Below are 17,614 nucleotides of genomic sequence, written 5' to 3'. Positions count from 1 at the left end.
CAGAGCTATTCAGCCGGTTCCGGTAGAACAGAAGGGTCAAGAATTCTATTCCAGACTCTTCCTGGTACCCAGGAAAGAGGACAATTGGCACCCAGTCCTGGATCTTTCAATTCTCAACACCTTTCTGGTGTTACCAAAATTCAAAATGCTTACCCTGCAACAGCTTCTTCCTATGCTAGCCAAGGATGCCTGGTTAGTCGCCCTAGACTTAAAAGAAGCCTATCTGCACATCCCCAAAAGGGAGCCATACAGGAAGTATCTACATTTCAGGGCAGGATCTATGCATTATCAGTTCACTGCACTTCCCTTTGGCTTATCTACTGTACCTAGGGTATTCACAAAATGCCTGGCTCCAGCCTTTGCATACTGCAGGCAGAGAAATATCCAATTTTACCCGTACTTGGACAACTGTCTGATTCAGGTGGACAGTCAGGAATTGCTGCTGCACCATTCGTGAAAAATCGTCTCACTTCTTTGGGGTACACCATCAACAAAAAGAAATCAAAACTGGTACCCAGTCAAAAGATTGCATTCCTGGGAGCAAGCCTGGACAAAATTTCCCAGATAGCATTCCTCACTTCACAAAAACAAATATATCTGACAGACTATTTCAAGCAAATGACCACCAGAACCTAGCTATCCGCAAGAAAAGTACTGCAAGCCCTAGGGTTCACAGCCTCATGTATACTGCTAATTCCATATGCAAGAGTGCATATGAGGAAACTGCAATGGTACTTAAAAAGTCTTTGGTGCCAACATTCTCAGGACCTGGAAACAGTCATTCCTATCATACTCTGTTTTAAGGACAGAGTTTCTTTGGTGGGCAGAAGCATGCAACCACAACAAGGGACTGCCCTTTACTCAGCCCCACACCACTCAGACCCTAACCACAGATGCAACAGACTATGCCTGGGGGGCACACATGGACGGCAAATGTATTCAGGGCCATTGGAGCCCAAGTCAAATGTATCTGCACATCAACCAAAAAGAGATGCTAGCTGTATAGAATGCCCTGACAGCTTTCAGATACCTTCTCTTTCCAGCACAACTGCTAATAAAAACAGACAATACCACAGTTATGTGGTACATCAACAAGCAGGGGGGGGCCCATTCCTACCCACTCTGTAGGTTAGCCATGGCCCTGTGGAACATGGCCTTGAACATTCAAGTCCATCTGTAAGTTCAATTCCCGCCAGGCAAACAAAACTCACTGGCAGACGACTTAAGTAAAAATCTCCTAGACCCACATGAGTAGCAATTGGAGCCCAGCACCTTCAACCTTCTGATTCAGAAATGGGGGACCCAAGAGGTGGATCTCTTTGCCTCCCCCCTACAACCACCAGCTCAGCAAATTCTGCACCAGGAATCCTCACAGCAGGGTCTGGAAAGTGGATGCCCTATCTTTTTAGTGGGTAAACCTCTCAATCTGTGCCTTTCCCCCGCTGCCCCTTCTCTCAAGAGTATTACTCAAGATAAAACAAGACAAACCAAGGGTAATTCTGATTGCCCTGGACTGGCCACACCAGCACTGGTACCCAACTCCTGCATAGCCTTACACTGGTGCCACCCTGGCACCTACACCAGAGCCCAACCCTGCTCTCTCAGCAGGAGGGACAGATTTTGCGTCCACAACTGCAAACCCTAAATCTTGCAGCCTGGTTTATTCCTTGAATTCTCACCCAGTAGCCCTTAGCAAGCAGGTGCTGGATGTCATTCTTGAAGCCAGAAGACCCAGTACAAGAAAATCCTATGCTGATAAGTGGAAAAGGTTCTGCTCATGGATTCAGTCTAAAGGAGACGACACAACATTGCCTTTCCTGCCTCTAATCCTGGATTATTTAGCAGATTTACTCCACCAAGGCCTGTCCTTCTCCTCCATTAGGATACATGCCTCAGCCATTTCTGCTCATTACAACACTGAGCCACCTCTCTTCTCGCACCCTCTTATCAAACAGTTCTTGAGAGGGGCAAACAACTTAAGGCCACCAAGGAGAGCACCCACCCCTTCTTGGGACCTTAACTTTGTACTGGAAAAACTCACACTTCCCCCCTTTGAACCTACTGCATAAGCAGAGTTAAAATTCCTCTCTTGGAAAACAGCCTTGCTTCTAGCCATCACTTCAGCTAGAAGAGTATCTGAGCTACAAGCATTGATGTCTGTGGAACCCTTCATTATTTTCCATGCTGACAGGGTTTCCCTCAGAACTAATCCTTATTTTATGCCTAAAGTGGTGTCCAGTGTGGCTCTCAACCAATCCATCCATTTTCCAACCTTCTTCCCTATCCTCAAAATAAAGGGGAAAGGATCCTGCACTCCTTGGACATGCACAGACAGCTCAGATTCTACCTTGACAGGACTAAACCCTTCAGAAAATCTGACCAGTTACTAGTCAGCTTTGCAACAGGGGCAGAGGGCAAGGCTATTTCAAAAACTATTTCCAAATGGATAGCACACTGCATCCATTTCTGTTACGAGCACCATGGGAAACCAACCCCTCAGGGGGTCAGAACACTTTCCACTAGGGCAACATCTACCTCTACAGCATTTCTCAGGGGAGTCACTACCAAGGACATCCTGGAAGCTGCTACATGGAGTTTTGTACACACCTTCACCAAGCATTACCACCTGCCTGTTTTTTCCAAATCCAGGGCAGGTTTTGCTACAGCAGTCCCGCAAGGCATACTAGCCAGCCCTAGTTCTTCTTGACTGCCTCCACCCTTCTTCAGCTTTGGGAAGTCACCCAAGTGTGATGACTGCAACAGTGAAACACAAAGAACATAGTACAGCTGTGTACACTTACCATAAATGTAGATGTTCAAGTATATTCACTGTTGCAGTCCTGGTTTCCCTCCCACCAACCTTCTGATTTTCTCTCTCTCTATCTCTCTCCTCTCTATGGTTATTACTCACCCCTTCAGGGGTATTGGTATTTACTTTTTACTGGTGTTTTTTCCCCACCATAGCTTAGCTCCCTATTTGGGGGGGGGGGGGCTCCTGACATTTGGGACAAGAAAAACTGATGTAATGGCATCAGCTGCCTGTTTTTATACCCCCTGATGACCTGACGTCAGTCCTGGAGTGATAACATCCGATGCAGAAATACTAAGTCTCTGGTATTCAGGCCAACTGAGGGCTACCTGCAGGCAGATAACCCAAGTGTGATGACTGCAACAGTGAATACACTCGAACATCTACATTTATGGTAAGTGCACCCAACAGTACTTTCTCCCTTCTTTTGGAAATGGCCAGGGGCAACTACCACTAGATTCCTCATAAACTGGATCTACATACACAAGAACAGGGGTATTTTATGCACCCTAGCATTAATCAACTTCAATCGACCGCCTGGATGATAGGGCCTTAATACCCTTTAGCGACCTATTTACTGAGTATGTGCAGCAGGTACTAATGGAGGCAAGAAAGTCTACTACTAGAAAATCACGTGTTAGCAAATGTATAAGCTGGTGCCAACAACATAACCAGTGCCTGTTCAGGGCTAGTTGTTCTCTGGTTTTACAATGTTTGTGTAAGTTACTGTTCTACAGCCCCTCTTACTCCTCTATGAAGGTTCATTTATTGGCCCTTTCAGCATTTCTGCTCATGGATCCTCCTCTTTTAATGCAGTCTCATGCCAAAATGCTTTGGGAAGGGGTTTTGCATAAGAGGCCTCGAAAAAAACCAGCGGCCCCTCCTTGGGATCCTAAGTATTAGCTTCTCTAACACAAAATTGCTCCATTTGAACCAGCTAACTTCAGGTTCTTAACATGAAAAGCAGTTTTGATTGCTCTGACCTGTCCAAGAATAGTAAAAAAACTGCAAGATCTTATAGTGAGTCAAGCATATCTTATTTTCAGCAGGGACAGGGTTTCTTTGCGAATGAATCCTTTTATGCCTCAAGTGGTATTTAAGTTTTATTCTTTTTATTTATTTATTTTTATTCATATTTGTTTTTTGGGGTAGAGCACTGATTTCCATGGACCTTTTCGGACTCAGCTCAGGAGCAGTGTCTGGTTAAGTGACTTGCTCAGAGACAAACACTTACACAATAAAGGCTGAGGGAATCAAACCTTGCACCACTGAACCGCAAGAAAAAGCTAGTTAACAGCTTTTTAATCCTCCAGGTCAACTGTACTTCAAACTAAATTATCTATCTTCCCATTTTCTTTCTTGAACTTAAAAATGAGGGAGAAAGGAACCTCCATACCTTCGATGTTCACAGACAATTAATGTACTATCTTGACCGAACTAAATCTTTCAGATTTTCAGATGAATTCTTCATTTCTAGTGAAGGTGAGAAGAAGGGACAATGTGAGCCTAAACACATCATTTCCAAGTGGTTGTCTAAGGCTATTACCATTTTTCAGCATAACAAAACTATTCCAGGAAGGGTCAAGGCCCACTTTGCCAGGATCTTGGTTTCATCTACAGCTTTTTGGAAAGGGTTGGAATATAGAAGCATTCTAGAAGCTGCTGTTTGGTACAACTTTTACAAGGCACTATAAACTTGTTTCCTTCGCTGTGTCCAGATCAGACTTTGCTAGGACCATTCTGTGTGGACTCCTAGACTGTTCTCCTTTCTCCTCCCAAATATAGTAAGCTGGGGTAATCTATCCATATAGCTAAGGCTACTGCAGCAGCGATCAATATGATGAATGTGTAGTACAGCTTCATAAGTAAAATGTACCATGAGAGTAGATGTTGGAATAATTACTGTAGTAGCCATTCCCTCCCTCCATCTCTCTTGTCATCTTTTGGTCTGTTTTTTTATGCCAGGGTGTGGACATTTATTTTATTTATTTTGTTCCTAGTATTGCCTTTCAAGGCTCAGCCTCCTTCTCCCTGTTGGCAGGAAAGCTCTGAAGGGCATGGTGACCAAACTTGTCTTTTAGTCACCCCATATCAAGCTGCCTCACAGTTTGGGTTTATGGAAGGTGCCGTGAAGCTTTGGAAGCTTGTCTAACTGTTATATCTTTGACAGGATATAACCGATATAACTAAGGCTACTGCAGCAGTGATAATATGAACATCTACTGTTATGGTAAATTTGCTTACACAACTGTACTTTATGTGGCAAAGAATCGGGAAGTAAATGGTAAGTTTGCTTACACAACTGTACTTTACGTGACATAGAATTGGGAAGTAAGTGGACAGCTGCTTAGCCTACAGTAAGTACAAACACAAGTTTACTATACTTACTAAGCAAAGTTCCACTGAAATAACTAAAGTAAAACTATTTTTATAATCAGAAGGCCAACTTTACACAGTGAGAGCATAATTATAGCAAAATAAAATATTAATAAAAAGCTTTGCATATGTTCTTTAAATAATTCTCCTTAATTCTCCATAATGTGCACTGCATAAGTAACAATGGAGTTATGCAATGGTGGGAGAATAATTACTTTGAGTGGGATACAGTAAAAACAAGTCAAGTATAAGAGATGTTTAAAAAAGGAAAATGACACATGAATCATTCCATCCAATTACCTACGAATTGCTATTTAAAGTTGAACAGGTTGAAGGTGCTGTACAGGCTCTGTGATTATATTAGAAGTGCATTCATCCTGCATTTGGTTTCACCTATAACGTTGCCATTAAATTAACACCACAGACTGATGCCTGGCATCCAGAATGAATAAACTTGTACCTTAGAATTAAAAGGTGTGTTGCTATATTTAAGGTTTGATGTTAGCTGGGCTGTCCAAGAACAACAGTGCTCTTTTGTTCCCAATGTTTAAAACATTGGTGTCTAATCTTTATATTTTGTGGTTATACTGTGTGACCACAAAGTAAAGAAATTTAACACTGCTTAAGAACTAAAAAAACAGGTATATGAAAATGTCTGTAAAATAGTCATAGCCGGCCTCAGGCATAGGCCAACTAGGTGGCGGCCTAGGGCGCCGCTCTAGTAGAGGTGCTTTTCCAGTATTTATTTGGTATAGGTAGACCAGGATGGGGGCACAGGGTGGTGTGGTGGGGCACCATGGAGCCCTTTTACCTAGGGCACCAGTTGATCTAAGGCCACTCCTGAAAATAGTAAACAGATATTGCTAATGTTCAAAGAGTAATTCAGAAGTCAGATAACTCATTTAGAATGGATATATAAGAAAGTTTATTTATTTATTGACATTTGTTAACTGGGTTTGTCCAACTGGGCCTGTGGCCCATTTTCAGTGGAGACCCGAGGAGAAAAGCTCCAGTAGTACATTTTTAAACAAGTACAATTTTAAATAATATTGATATAATAGCAGTTATAGCAAAATGATTCACATATGTTGGGTTACATGCATAAAGTTAAAGTTGCATTAAAAAGAAGGTAAGTAACAATTTTACATTGATATAGTTCAATAGGTCAACAATAAAAATTTTTGTTTGTATAAAATTATGCAAATGCATAGTAGACACATTGGAGAGAGAGGTGTAATGAGGTACTAAGTATGGTCCTTTTGTGGGTACATAAAGGGAAGGAAGAATAGGTAGGGTCATGGCAAGGGCAGGTTCTGGAATTGAGAAAATAAGTTTTTAGTTCATTTTTAAAGTGTGAGTTGTGGGAGATTGAACGTAAGTCAAGGGGAAGTTTGTTCCAAGCATGGGCAAGGGAGTGTTTGTAGAGTAGCTTGCTTACTGACCTTTTTGGGTGGTAGATATCAAGTAATTGTTGGTTAGAAGTATGGAGGGTCCGGGATGGGATGTAGATGGAGACTAAGGAAGATAGAGATGGACAGGAAGGTTTATAAAGAATATAGTGTTGTTGTTGTTGTTGTGTCTTTCAGCTTTTCCCGGTTAGGGGTCGCCACAGCGGAACTCCGGTCCACTAATGATTGGCAGTAGATTTTTACATGCCGACTTGCTGGGCTTGAACCACAACCTTTAATGAAGGAACGCCCATTCACGCAGCATATGAAATTGATAAGATAGCAGAAATTGGGGAAGTTCAAGCCACTGAAGAGAGTTTAAAGAAATGCAGTGGTGTGAGTTGTATGGGGAGTTAGTAATGAATCTGGCTATTTTATGGCAAATCTGTTGGGGTTTGTTTAGAGTGGAGGCCTGGATACTGGTAAGAACTGGGGCGGTGTATAAGAGGGAGGGGAGGAGGAGGAGCAACTATTTGCTTTATACAAATAGTTTTAATCTGCCTCTTCAGCTGAGCTGCTAATTTTGCCATTTTCTTTATTTGGCAGATGACTCAGGAAGAGAAGAGCCTTTAAATGCTTGTGTGTGTCTAGCAGCTGAAATACAGCTTTTAAATACGTTAACATTACAGTGCTTTTTTAAATAAAATCAGCTGTACCTCTGTCGGTCTGTATGGGGATGTCTGACTCGGTCAACTTAAAACCACGAATTGTTGAATACATTTTATTAAGATAAACCTAGTTTTACATAATCATGCTGCTTAACAAACTTCTTTGAATACTGAACTAATACCATGACTTGTTTGAAAAGAAGGCAGTGCATTCAGCAGCTTTCCAGGAAACGGTAAGCTCAGCACTCTACAGTGCCTGACGTATGGATATTGTAAAATTGCAAGTGTTACATTAATGACTACAATATTAAATCACTAAAGCCCCTCACACCACTTTACTAATTGCTGCTTACCCTAACCCAACACCTTACTTTTGGAAAGTGCATTCTGTAACACTACCACAACACAAGATATTCAGATACTCACCACAAGCAGCAACACACATACACAGCACTAAATCAGTTCCATTGCTTAGCCCGTACTATAACCTTAACCTGAAAATACTTACATAAACACCCCCACAGCCTAATGCTAAAATATTCAGTATATCTGAAAGTTTGAGCATTAGTATCCCGTATCCTTACTTACCTTCCACACATGCATTTGATTTTGCTTCTTCTAATATCTTCAACATTTAACAAATAAAACACTCCAATGAATTTCAAATTCATTCAGTCAGTTAACTGCACATTTGATAGGTTGAATTACACTCATATGCATAATGTGTATATACATATGTGTGTATGTATAGGACATGTGTTTTTCTATATATATATATATATATATATATATATATGTGTGTGTGTGTGTGTGTGTATGTGTGTATATATATATATATATATATATATATGTGTGTGTGTGTGTGTGTGTGTGTATATATATATATATATATATATATATATATATATAAATAAATAAATAAAATATGCATTCTGTTCAGTTGATTGAACTTCCAAAATGCTGAACGTAATATGGCCGAGTCCATATACCAAACATTTTGAAAGGTCAAACAGTGCGAATGCAGATTGGCATACATTGCAGAATGGGAAATTTGCTGTTTTCCTCAATGTAGTGTGATCTTGGATTTGGTATATTTAATGAGCAGGGGTGTGGGGGGCTTACCCCTTGCAAAAAAACAAAACAAAAAAAAATTGTTTTCATTTTTTGTTTTCTTATTTTAGTTTTGACCTTCCAAAATGTTGGTTATATGGCTTGGCCATATGACGACTGGCATTTTGGAAGTCCGATCAACTGAATGGAATCCCTATATAGATAGAGCACACGTGTGTGTGTATATGTGTGTGTGTGTGTGTGTGTGTGTGTGTGTGTGTGTGTGTGTGTGTGTGTGTGTATATATATATATATATATATATATATATATATATATATATATATATATATATATATATATATATATATATATATATATATATATATATATATATATATATAAAATGTGAAGTCCAAGATCACATTGGAGGCAGGGTTTATATAAAATACAAGTTTATTTTTCACATATTTTTCACGTAAAAGAGAATGCAAAATGTGAAAGCCATGTTAGAAAGACATTCTTCTACAGGCTTAATAAGAAGGGGAACACTAGGCACATGTAAATGTGGGAGGTGTAAACAGTGCCGGTTCATCAGTAACACTTTGTTCATGTTAAGGCACTTAATTTAAACCTTTGGTCCAAGAGTAGCTATGACTCTAATTCTTGGGGTGTGGTATACTTGGCAATGTGTGATTCTTGCTAAAGTTAATATGTGGGTAAGACCATCAGGAAGCTATTGTGGAGAATTTACAAACACACACTAGCTTTAAGGAATAGAAACTTGAGTAATTCCTTAGCTAAGCATTCATTAATTTGTCCCAATTTCAGAAAATTTCAGTTTTACGTTCTTGATGCTGTCTGTCTTGAAGACTTCTCGGGCAATTACAATGTAATATTAGAATGCTGCGAATCTCAGTGGCAAATTAAATTGCATGCAGAAAAAAGTCCAGGGTTGATTGAGTCAGTGAACATCAAATGTATTTTATTAGCACAAAGGCTGTGAAAGTTGATTATTTTACTCAGGAGTTTGAGATGTAATTTATATTGTTCTACATTTTGTATATTGTTTCTATGGTGAAATGACATTCTAACAGTTTTAAGTAGCATTTTTTAACTTTGTAGGTTTAAGAAGATTCAATTTGTTAAAGCACCACATGATTGTCTGGTTATCAGACCTCTCAACCAATTGGGGACAAATTTCAACAGAATCAGGGACAAGTGAAAAAAAAATCAGGGACAATCAGGGACACTTTTAAAATATTAGTGCTATTAACTTGAAACATTGACAGAATCAGAGCATATAAATTAATACACATTTTCTGAAGTAAAAGAAGTCTAGAACTCTTAATTATTGTCATTATTCATTAAGTGTAATTTACCACCTTTCCTCCAAAAGTCATTAGTTTTAGGAAGGATTAAGAGGGACAGAGCTAACATTTGAGTCAAAATCAGGGTCGTCCCTGAAAATCAGGGACAATTGAGAGGTATGCTGGTTATGGCCTTGTGATTCTACTGCTACTATTTTTAAATCTTGTTGAGTGTTATGGATTTTAGATTCTGAAACAGTTCTTATTTAATTAAAAGAACAAAAACACCAAGTCTAAACCTGCTTCTGAGACTCTGTGCTGATTTCAGTAGAACTTTTTGTTGGTTTGTTCCTTTTTTTTATTCTACACTGCATTTTGTGAGGAAATGTCCAACTCGCATCCCTGATACTTGAAGTAGCCCTCAAAATAGCATGATTATAGATGAAGTTAAGAGATCACACTGCTTTTCTAGCCACGCTGCATGCGTTTATTTTTGTCTTGTAGATTGTGGCCCATGTCTGAGTTTATTAGTCCTTATACAGCACTAGCAGTTATTTGAGATTTGAGACCCGTGTATGAGATATCCCAAGTACTTGACTTCCCCCATACCCAGTTAACTTTTTTTAACATTTACAATTAAGAAAACCTATCTTATGGAGTCCAACACGGTCTGCAGTTTTGGTAATGAAGATTCACAGTTCTCTGAATGACCATGCCTTCCGGGTATATTACAGCAAATTGGGAATGAGGCTTCAGTATATTATCTGACAGCTTCTGAAAAGCATTATTTATTTTATTTATTTTACATTTGTTAACCGGGATGGTCCGACTGGATACATGTCCTTTTTCAGCAGAGGCCCGGGGAGAAAAGCTCCAACAGAGTTACATTGATAATTAGGTACAGTAAATGAGCTGAAAGAACTTAACAAAAACATAGGCTATTTACATACAAGTACAAGACTGCCATTACTATTTCTGAGATTACTACAAATGTAACATAATGGCACAGAGCTAGTCTGGGTTTGAGCAAGGACATAGCCAGTGTGACTTGAAGTGGAGTTTTAGACTATTTTTGAATTGACTTAGAGAAGTTGCAAGCGTGATGTTATTTGGGAGAGAGTTCCATATTTTACCAGTGGTGTTGGCAAATAGCGCGTCACCACCTAGGTTGAGAGATTTAGTTGTTTGGACAAGGAGTCTGTTTGCTGAGCGAAGGCAGCTTAGATTGGAGTAGGGAGTCATTAAGTTTTTTAGTGCTGGGGTATTCTCAGGTTGTTTAAGGATTTTGAAGGCTTCTATGCGTTGGGACTGGTGAAGAAGGTGTGGGAATTCTATCCATCCAAGCTTTTTCAGGTTAGTACAGTGGTGTGTTCTGTAGGGTAGGCCTGTAACGAACCTGGCAATGTGATTATAGCAGGATGAGAGCTTGGCCAGATCAGATTTGTTAAGGTGAGTGAGGACAGGACAGGCATATAGTAGGGTAGAGAGAAGGTGTGAACGGGCTGTGGCTGCCCTGGCATTCGGGGTAAGGAAGGCTTTAATTCTATATAGGGTCCCAAGTTTCTTGTTGACTGACTTAATGGCTTGGTTGATATGTATATCAAATCTGAGTTTATTGTCAATGTTTACTCCTAATAGCTTTGTATAGGTGTCTGGGGAGATGATGGTCCCATTATTGGATTTTATAGTGAAGTTTTCAGTCGGAGATCTATTGGTTTGGTAGAAGAGAAGTAACTTGGTTTTGTTTGGATTTAAGATCAGGAGATGGTTGGCAAGCCAGTTTTCGACTTTGGTGAAGCTATGTTGGGTGGTAGTTAGTAGATTTGCAAGAGAGGCATTGGAACATATTATAGTCGAGTCATCTGCATATTGAATGCAGGTGGCTTCAGGGATGACTGTTTGGATGTCGTTTATGAAGACTGAAAAGAGGAGAGGTCCTAATATGGAACCTTGAGGAACTCCTATGGTATTTGGTAGTAGGCAGGAGAGCTTGTTTTGCCACATTACTGCTTGTTGTCTCCCAGTGAGGTAAGCTTGAAACCAGTCAAGGGCTGGAGTATCTAGATACAGGGTTTTTAAAGTATATAGAAGTAACTGATGGTTTACCATATCGAAGGCTTTCAATAGGTCCAGGAAGAGAGCGGAGGATATTTTTTTTTATTATTCAGGTTAAGATTAATGTTTTTAGTAAAAAAGAGGAGGGCAGTGGTTGTACTACGATGGGGTCTGAATCCATGTTGAGAGTCTGTGAGTAGTTTATTTTGGGTTAGATAGAGCATTAGTTGGTTGTGCATGCACTTTTCCATAATTTTGGCAAGTGGTGATAGTATGGCTATAGGTCTATAGTTGGATAGTTCTGTGGATGAACCTCCTTTGTGGAGTTGAATAACATAGGATATTTTCCAAATTGAGGGGATTGAGGCCTCGGTTATGGTTCTGTTAATTAGGATTGAGATAGGGTAGGCTACGACATCTGCAGCAATTTGCAGGTATTCAGCCGGCAGAAGATCGGCTGAAAGGGTGGTTGGTTTCAGTTTTTTTCAAAAGGGATCTGATAAAGGATGTGGACACTGGCTGGAGGTTAAAAGAGAGTGGTGAGTCGGGTATAGTGTTTATAGAAGTGTGGGGAGGAGAAAGTTGGTTAGCTAATGACTGGATGGTTTCTGTGAAGAAAGTATTGAATGAATTGGCTATATCTTCTTGGCTCTTGTCAGATAATGTTCCTGGGGTCGGAGTAGTGGATTTGCCTGGTTGGAGAAGTTTATTTATGCCTGCCCAGTACTTTTGAGGGTTATTCTGATGTTTATGTTGCAGATTGTAGAAGTAATTTTTCTTATCTAGTATGATGGCTTTTTTAGTCTCATTTCTAAGTTGTTGGAATTTGATACGATCTAGGGTAGTTTGGTAGTGCGCCATTTATCCCACGCTTTGTCTCTAGTTGTTATTTTGGTTTTGGTGTCTGTTGTTAGCCAGGGTGCTAGTTGAGTTTTAATTCTTATTGAGCGTTTAGGGGCATGCGAGTCAAGTATAGTAAGGAATGAATTGTTAAATGATGACACTGCCTCATCAAGGGAAGGAACTTTAGTTTTGTCCAGTTACATGATTTGAGTTCAAGTTGAAATTTAGTTGGGTCAAAGTTTTTCTTGGATCTGATAGACCTATAAATAGGTAAGCTTGTACAATTAATTTTGTCTTTCATGATGTATGTGAACAGGTGATCACTAAGATCATTAGGAGAGTTCCAGACATATAGTTCTGGGGATGACTGTTGGTGAGTATCCAGTCTAGTATACTCTCTTTTGGTTATTGTTACCTGTACGTGGTAGATGATATTATCTGAGAGAATCCATGTAGGTTAACAGGGATGGGGTTGGACTGTGCTGTGCATTGGTTCCAGTCAATATTAACATCGCCCAGGACAATGGTTTCTTGAGGGTAGTTGTTGGCTATCCAATGTAGAATGACCTCTAGTGTTTCTACATTGTCCCCAGGGGAATATAGGTGACAATTAGGTTAATGCCCTTATGATTATTTAGTAGAATTTTTAGAGCTAGTATTTCAGCGTTAGAGACCTGGGGTGGTTGTATAGGGTTAGTTATGATGTTAAGTGTGCTATTATATAAGACGGCTATTCCACCTCCTCTTTTCTTTACTCTATCTGCCCTAAGTATATTGTAACCAGGAGGCAGGATCTCATTGTCTTTGGTTGATGGCGAGCCATGTTTCAGATAGACACATTATGTTGGGGAGGTATGTGGCTAGTACAGCATGCAGGCTATGTATCTTATTGTTTAGGCTTCTAATGTTTAAGTGGCATATTAGGAGGGAGTTGACCAGTCAGTGGGAGAGTGGTGGGCTGGTAGGATTTTGAGTTAAGGTTGGGCCTGGATTAGGATGGATGTCCTCATCTTTGGTTATGTTTTTTCTTAGATACGATAGTAGTCTAATAACTTTGAATAGTAGTTTTAGTTCATATTTGGATTTTGGTGTTGATTGGAGTGATTTTTTAGAAGCAAGTGGCTGGAATTTATAATTTTTGGGGTAGTGTAGTAGTGGGCAAGTTCCGCAGTCAGTGGAGGTAGGGGGGTCTTGGTTTGGCATTTTGGATAAGAGAAACCCACGAATGTGAGATTTTCATAGCTAGTAAGAAAGTATGGCAGAATTAGGAGTGGTAAGATAAGAGGAAGGAGTTTATCATTATTTATAGACATGTTATATGTCATCAATGGGTGGGGTCAATGTGCTTCAGAGGAATAGTAGTGGTTAAACAGTAAAGTGGTGGGGGGAGGAAATTGGAGAAGAAGTTGTGTAGGTTGGAGAGGAAGTAGGGGTGTGGCCTAGTGGCTATAAATGTAGACACAGTGGGGGCGGGTGGGATAAGGGGGCAGGGAGTGGAGCGAAGCGAGCCTGAGCATAGCGAGGGCTAACCCAGTCCCAGTTTTTGGTCCTATGAGTGGGGTAAATAGTCTGATAGTGTAAGTAAGCAGTTTGGAGTACAGGCTTGAAATTCAACATAAACATATATAGTTGTAAAATGTCTAATACAATTCAACATAAATAGGCATTTACAGTTGTAAAACACTTACTGGAGAGACACTGAGCCTTCATGGGGCCTGTAGCAGAGTGGATTGTAGTTTTACAAATGGTGCCTGCCACAGGTAATATTTATTAACTCTGGGATTGTCTTAAGGTAATAAACAGGGAAGGGGAGGGGAGAACAAGGGTGTGAGCAGGCAGTTCTTTGTACTGCTGCTAATGAGCCAAAGCAAGACAAGTATGTGTTAAGAACAATCACAATTGACCAAGGACTGCTCTGAAACTGTAAGTCTTGTCTTAATTTCTCAGGTGGAAAACCAGGATAACCTTGTATCAGTAGGCTACTGTGGTATAGTTTAAATAAACAAACACACAGTATTGATCAGTTATTGATACTATTTGCTAACAGAAGGGAATAAGAGAAAGTGGAAGATGTGTGTGTGTGTGGTGGTGGTGGTGGTGGTGGGGGGGGCTGCTTACAGCCAAAGCACAGTGCTCTCCAGGGGAAAATGAAGATTGGCTCAAACAGTTAGACACATACTCAAAGTTAACTGTAGCTGTTTGCAGACAGTTCAGACCTGGACTGCACTTTTCTTATAGGAATGTTAAAGGTGGTACCGGAGTTGAATACTTAAGAGTGGTGTTAGGTTGGAGAGACACTGAGCCTTCATGGGGCCTGTAGCAGAGTGGATTGTAGTGGATTCCAGCTTCATGTAAGATGAATGGAAAGCCTATATACTGGAATGGTCCACTTCACATGACTGAAAGCTCAAAATGCTGAAATTCATTTGACTTGAGTCCACAATCCTGAATGCTCAAAATACTGAAAACTCTTTTGACTGAATTTCAGAATACTGAAAGCTTACAGTACTGAATTGCAAAATGGCAGTGTGCACAGTATGTTAAGGCAAGTAAGGGGTATATGCCCTTTTCCCCATGGTAGTACGATCCTGGAGTTAGTATATATAGTTTGGGGGGTGTGGGGGGCACAGCCCCCCACCTAGTTTGGTTTTACATCATCCGGTGTTTGTTAGTAAGGTAAATAAGTAGTTTTTAATTTTGAAGGAGTTAGTTATCGGTGTTGTAAGTGTGCATTTTTTCTTTTATAGTTTTCATTTGGTGAGACAAATTGTGGGTGATATTTGTGCAGTTTATTTGGTATTGTGAACCCAGGTTTTGTGAATGTTAATGTTATTTGTGATGAAATGTTTGGTATTCATGGATATGTGCATTTTTTGTTATGTTAAGCAATTTACAGGTGAAAGGAAACACACATCATGTCTCTGGCTTAGTTAACAATCTGTATTTTGCAATTCAGCATTGTGAACTAGTTGAATATCCACCTATAACTAATTATGCTTAATTCCATAAATTTGTTAATGCTTGGGTGGGATATTGTATCAAATGCCTTAGTCAGGTCATGGTAGAGAGTATGCACTGTTTTACCCTCATGCATTGCTTTGGTGACCTTCTCAAAGAAGTCTACCAGGTTCAGTAGGCGTGACCTTCGTTTGACAAAGCAAAACCGGGATGGATCTTTGTTGATCATTTCCATGATAATTCTTTCCATTGCTGTGCATATAAGACTAGTCAGAGTAATGGGCCTGCAGTTTCTGAGATCTGTTGACGGCCTGCCCTTATGAAGAGCAGTGACCATTGTAGATGTTCATCGTGTTTCACTGTTGCAGTCATGACTGTAGGGTTCTCCCCTGCTGGCAGGCAGCCCCAGGTCAGCCAGAATCCCAAAGTCTGGGTCCAGTGTCAGCTGTTCAACCATGCTCCCTGACGTCAGAGCGCCAGGAGTACAAAGCTGATAGCTGACGCCATCTTCTCCAGTCTTTCTTGCCATGCGGTGATAGCAGTTCGCATTTGCCAGTCGGTGGACTCCTGACGAATTTTACTGATATACTTTGGTCCGAAGACTTTCTTCTCCACTCAAAGCTAAGTACCCCGTTGGGGAAACTTTTTTCTTGCTCCACTCCGATGTCAGAAAAAGTTAATAATTGTATTTCATGTGGGAAGCAAATACCTCATAAGGATTTTCATTCTTACTGTATTCCTTGCTTGGGCCCTGACCACGACGTAGCTAGTTGTCGGTTTTGTGCTAGATTCAATCAACGTACAATTAAGCGAAGGTATGATTTTGCTTTTCATTACTTCGGTAGGCGCTTTAACTACAAAATGTCGTCAGATATGGTCTCGGCTACCGGAGTTTATAAACGTCGCAAGGATAAAGACAGGCCTCCGAGGTCCAAATCTGATGATAGTGCACAAGCGGAGCCAGCTTCAGGTTCGGCCGTCGTCAGTGAGGCGCTTTTGCAGCCCCGGTCGTCGGCCATTTCAGAACCGACTGCCGAAATGGACTCTCATGAGGAGCCAACCAGGCCTTTAAATATTTATGTTGCAGGACCTTCGGACAATGCTCCTTCGGATGGGTCCGGAGCCGCTGTGCAGGTACCGGCTTCCGAAGGGGTTTTCAGGCCTACTCAGCTACTAATAAAGGCAAAGCCAAAGACAAAGGCAAAGACTCCTTCAAAATCAAAGACTTCTACACAGGCTTCTTCTGAACCAGCTCCCAAGTCACAGAAACAGTTACTCAAGATGGCGGAGGATTTACTTACTATGATTAGGGGTTCTCATCTCCCTCCAGACAAAAGGCCAAGGCAGGATGTTTCTTATGATTCCTCTGATCAGGCTTCTGTTTCCTCAGTTTCTTCTTCTGATCAGGAATATTCTTTCCCTCCTTATGAGGATTCTGATGCTGAAGAATCCATTCCTTCAGCTTCTCCCCCTGAGGATTTCTCTTTTGGGGAAACTTTGCTTGAAATGAGGGAACATTTCCACTGGGAAGGACAGGAGTATTCAGAATCCAAGAAAAGGCTGAGGGAATTTTTTCTTCTTCCCCAATATAGACCCCTGGCTATTCCTCCTGTTTTGGATATTGTGGATGATGCCTTTTCGGAGGCTAACTTAACCCCTGACTCTTTTCCTCCTGCTCCTGTGAAGCCTGATAGATATTACAGGGTTCCTGATTCCCATCAGTTTTTATACAAGAACCCTTCTGCTGACCCTGAAAGCATTTCTCAGGGTCCTAAGGGAGCTAAAGCCGCTTCTGCCAAAAATCCTACTCCTACTGAAAAGGATTCTTGATCCTTAGATAGATGGGGCAAAAAGGTGTACACTTCTGCTACTTTGTCCATTAGGGCTTTAAACTGTCAGTTTCATATGTTTAAATACCAGCAATTTCTATTGTCTGTCTTAAAACAAAAGCTTACTTCCATTTCTGCCTGTGCAGAGGATAAGGAATTACATGACTTATTGCATGCCACTGAACAGGTTGGAAAGCATGGTTTACACTGTGGATTTGATGCCTTGGAGGCTTCTTGTAGGGCTGCGGCCTCTGGCACAGTCCATTAGGAGGCATGCATGGCTAAAGGAACAAAATTTACCTGAACAGGTAAAGGCAAAATTATTGGATG

The sequence above is a fragment of the Protopterus annectens genome, chromosome 2.part1, assembly GCF_019279795.1.
Source record: "Protopterus annectens isolate FY-2018-M chromosome 2.part1, PAN1.0, whole genome shotgun sequence".
Taxonomy (NCBI): Eukaryota; Metazoa; Chordata; order Ceratodontiformes; family Protopteridae; genus Protopterus; species Protopterus annectens.
The sequence above is the reverse complement of the archived record's forward strand: the minus strand, read 5'-3'. Positions refer to the sequence as shown.